We start from the raw sequence: 5,000 nt of genomic DNA, 5'->3' as shown, positions 1-5,000 counted from the left end.
TCAGTCCGTCCTGGTACCTCTTGATTCAGTCCGTCCTGGTACCTCTTCATTCCGTCCGTCCTGGTATCTCTTCATTCAGTCCGTCCTGGTATCTCTTCATTCAGTCCGTCCTGGTACCTCTTCATTCAGTCCGTCCTGGTACCTCTTCATTCAGTCCGTCCTGGTACCTCTTCATTCAGTCCGTCCTGGTAACTCTTCATTCAGTCCGTCCTGGTACCTCTTCATTCAGTCCGTCCTGGTACCTCTTCATTCAGTCCGTCCTGGTACCTCTTGATTCAGTCCGTCCTGGTACCTGTTCATTCAGTCCGTCCTGGTACCTCTTCATTCAGTCCGTCCTGGTACCTCTTGATTCAGTCCGTCCTGGTACCTCTTCATTCACCCGTCCTGGTACCTCTTCATTCAGTCCGTCCTGGTACCTGTTCATTCAGTCCGTCCTGGTACCTCTTCATTCAGTCCGTCCTGGTACCTCTTCATTCAGTCCGTCCTGGTACCTCTTCATTCAGTCTTCATTCAGTCCGTCCTGGTACCTCTTCACTCAGTCCGTCCTGGTACCTCTTCACTCAGTCCGTCCTGGTACCTCTTCATTCAGTCCGTCCTGGTACCTCTTCATTCAGTCCGTCCTGGTACCTCTTCATTCAGTCCGTCCTGGTACCTCTTCATTCAGTCCGTCCTGGTACCTCTTCACTCAGTCCGTCCTGGTACCTCTTCATTCAGTCCGTCCTGGTACCTCTTCATTCAGTCCGTCCTGGTACCTCTTGATTCAGTCCGTCCTGGTACCTCTTCACTCAGTCCGTCCTGGTACCTCTTCATTCAGTCCGTCCTGGTACCTCTTGATTCAGTCCGTCCTGGTACCTCTTCATTCAGTCCGTCCTGGTACCTCTTCATTCAGTCCGTCCTGGTACCTCTTGATTCAGCCCGTCCTGGTATCTCTTGATTCAGTCCGTCCTGGTACCTCTTCACTCAGTCCGTCCTGGTACCTCTTCATTCAGTCCGTCCTGGTACCTCTTCATTCAGTCCGTCCTGGTACCTCTTCATTCAGTCCGTCCTGGTATCTCTTCATTCAGCCGTTTACCTCTGTTGACTTAATGAGAATGATCATTCTACACAATCGCGCGCTGACCATTTGCAGTTGAAGTTATAAAGTGCTGTTGCTGTGGTCCAACCACCCTTGCCCCATTTCATTCCAATTTTGTAACTTTTTAGGTTGTTTCCGCTACTTTATTTTTGCCGTGAGCGGTACTATTCGTATAGTGTGAAAACATTGTCTTGTCTTTTACTAGTTTTTTTTAATTATTTTATTGTTTTTTTGTTTGTTTGTGTGTATTGATCCACACACCCAACTCCAATCCCTAGGCGGCCAACACTGCGTCATGTGTGTGACGAATGCCCTGACTGTGTGCATCAGTAACTTGGCGCGCGCTGAAACAAGTAACAAATTTATAGCTCTTCCGTCCCAGTAAAACTCAACCCTTTCTCCAAACCAGTCTACCGAATGTCTGCAAGCCAGCATTCAAACAGGGATGCGACAGGCCATAAACTCTTGATGCGACAAATGATGTTTGGCAAGAGTTGGCTTGGCCTGCGGAGGAGCCAAAGCAAGATGGCGACCAGCCACCGGAAATGAAGGTGGAACCAAGAATGTTGTCCATGTATCGCCTGAGGCTCGGTCAACCAATCCACACCATCGTATTGACCCCTCTGGTTGTGGCCCTTGCAGAGAGAGAGAAAGAGAGAGAGAGAGAGAGAGAGAGAGAGAGAGAGAGAGAGAGAGAGAGAGACGTTTGAAGGGTAAAAGATTCACTTCAAACTCTCTGCTCATCTTAATCATGCCTCAAACACTCATCCAAACAATGATAAGACAACAGCAAAGCACAAGTTCATAGTTGTGGTTTGTGCAAGGGTATGAAGCGATACACATGAATAAGATTTTTGAATTGGCTTACATAATTTGCGCAGCTAATTATTTTGCGTGTCATTTGTCCGCTGGCATAAAGTGATTCAGTCTGTTAATAACTACTTATTTTATTTTATGCAATGCCATACAGAAACAATTTTAGATCCACCAAAAGAAATAGGCTTGTATACAAATGGCAGCCGGAAGATAGACAAGGACAGAGACACAAGGGAACAAAGATGGCCGACACACTAAGATTGGACCCTCTGGGCAGAGACGGGTGTAAAGCAAAAGTTTAACTTTGCTCACTTTTCTAACTTTGCCCGCGACCTTTACTCTCCTGCTAAGCGCGCTAATCAAGACAAACGAGGTCTGAAGACAGGGGAACACGGGGGATAACCGGTCAAATGCCGAACAGAAGCCGAATGCCGCTCATGACACGTGTGAAGGCAAGTTTTGTCTGTTTTCTAGGTATTGTTTGATTTATGTCGGGATTTAAGGTAAGCTACTGATTCAGCGATGACTAAATTTGTTTCTCGATGCATAAAAAGTCAGGGAGCGATTGATATTTGCCCGTAAATATCCTTCAAAGCTGAAAATGTCCGCGATCGAGCACCGGAAATGGCTGTTCGATGGGTTTTGCAAGTAGAAATGTGCTTTATTTCACCAAATCAGCTCGTATTTGGTATGGGTACGGGATTCTAGAGGACGAAGGAGTCATAAGAGGTGCAAAGAAGTGCTATTTGGGAGTAGAATAAATCTTCCGAGACAGTAGACAAGAGAAGGTCATATTTGAGAGAGGAGCGCGTAGGCCGATTGTCTTTCCGACAAGCGAATGATACAGCAGATTAATCATTCGTTTTGACCAGAAACCTAGTGTCTAGTTTTTATGAATGAGTTTTTTAATTAAAACAATCACGAGAACTCTCTCGCTTAGCCTAATGGCTGTTCGATGGGTTTCGCAAGTAGAAATGTGCTTTATTTCACCAAATCAGCTCGTATAAATTTGACATCGGTTTGGTATATATATATATTTTTTCTAATCCTACCGCGAACTGGATAGCAGACGCGGCACGACTGTTGCACCACACTTTGAAGTAATCCCACACTTTGAAGTAAATTACTTCAAAGTGTGGGGATGTGCCCCACACTTTGAAGTAAACCCATTTTTTACTTCAAAGTGTGGGGGGATCTTCCCACACGTTGAAGTAAACTCAGTTTTTACTTCAAAGTGTGGGGGGATCTTCCCACACTTTGAAGTAACTTACTTCAAAGCGTGGGACTTTTGCATTGCCTGTTTGAGCCTGATGATTTTGTCAAAAAAATGGCAGTCTTTTGGATGAGTGAACAGAAAAAGTGAGCGAGCCAAGAAACATAGTGATGTTTGTTATCAGGCTTTAAGCAATGTCCCATTGTTGAGTGTGACGAAAACTCGTGGTGACGATTTTAAAACATGTTGGGTCACGCATGGTCCAATCTTACATGGTCCAACCTTACATGGTCCAACATTACATGGTCCAACCTTACATGGTCCAATCTTACATGGTCCATATATATTATTGGACCATGTAAGATTGGACCATGTAAGATTGGACCATGTAAGATTGGACCATGTAAGGTTGGACCATGTAAGGTTGCACCATGTAAGGTTGGACCATGTAAGGTTGGACCATGTAATATTGGACCATGTAAGATTGGACCATGTAAGGTTGGACCATGTAAGATTGGACCATGTAAGGTTGGACATGGTAAGGTTAGACCATGTAAGGTTGGACCATGTAAGGTTGTCCATGTAAGGTTGGACCATGCAAGGTTGGACCATGCAAGGTTGGACCATGTAAGATTGGACCATGTAAGGTTGGACCATGTAAGATTGGACCATGTAAGATTGGACCATGCAAGGTTGGACCATGCAAGGTTGGACCATGTAAGATTGGACCATGTAAGGTTGGACCATGTAAGATTGGACCATGTAAGATTGGACCATGCACGATTGGACCATGTAAGGTTGGACCATGTAAGATTGGACCATGTAAGATTGGACCATGTAAGGTTGGACCATGTAAGGTTGGACCATGTAAGGTTGGACCATGTAAGGTTGGACCATGCGTGACCCAACATGTTTTAAAATCGTCACCACGAGTTTTCGTCATACTCAACAATGGGACATTGCTTAAAGGCATATGTACGCGCTCCCGTGTTTACAAAGTGTAGTTTGCCCATAATCGATGTCAAACGCACCATAAGACCATATAATGACGATATGTCACCATGCGCGGACCATAATACTTGCATTACAGCTTGTTCTAGCCTCTGAAAAAGTGAGGATGTCAACAAAGCCGCGGTGTTAGCTCCCTTGCATCAACGTTACATGTGTTGCCAAATCTATAAATAGGACGATCCAGATCAAAATGAAAATTAACATATCTCAACATTGAAGGGGTCCTAGACCACAATATTTTGCAGGGAACTTAATTTAGCATGTCTCCAGCTGTTGGTCAAGCAATTAGCGTGTATAGTCATCGAGTACATATGCCTTTAAAGCCTGATAACAAACATCCCTATGTTTCTTGGCTCGCTCACTTTTTCTGTTCACTCATCCAAAAGACTTTGCCATTTTTTTGGACAAAATCATCAGGCTCAAACAGGCGATGCAAAAGTCCCACGCTTTGAAGTAAGTTACTTCAAAGTGTGGGAAGATCCCCCCACACTTTGAAGTAAAAAAATGGGTTTACTTCAAAGTGTGGGGCACATCCCCACACTTTGAAGTAATTTACTTCAAAGTGTGGGATTACTTCAATCAATCAATCAATGAGGCTTATATCGCGCATATTCCGTGGGTACAGTTCTAGGCGCTCTGCAGTGATGCCGTGTGAGATGAAATTTTATACGGCCAGTAATTGCAGCCATTTCGGCGCATATTTACCTTTCACGGCCTATTATTCCAAGTCACACGGGTATAGGTAGACAATTATTAACTGTGCCTAAGCAATTTTTGCCAGGAAAGACCCTTTTGTCAATCGTGGGATCTTTAACGTGCACACCCAATGTAGTGTACACGGGGGGGGGGGGGGGGGGGGGGGGGGGGGGGGGGGGGGGGGGGGGG

Source organism: Littorina saxatilis, linkage group LG17 (genome assembly GCF_037325665.1).
Source record: "Littorina saxatilis isolate snail1 linkage group LG17, US_GU_Lsax_2.0, whole genome shotgun sequence".
Classification (NCBI taxonomy): Eukaryota; Metazoa; Mollusca; class Gastropoda; order Littorinimorpha; family Littorinidae; genus Littorina; species Littorina saxatilis.
Note: the sequence above shows the minus strand (reverse complement) of the source record.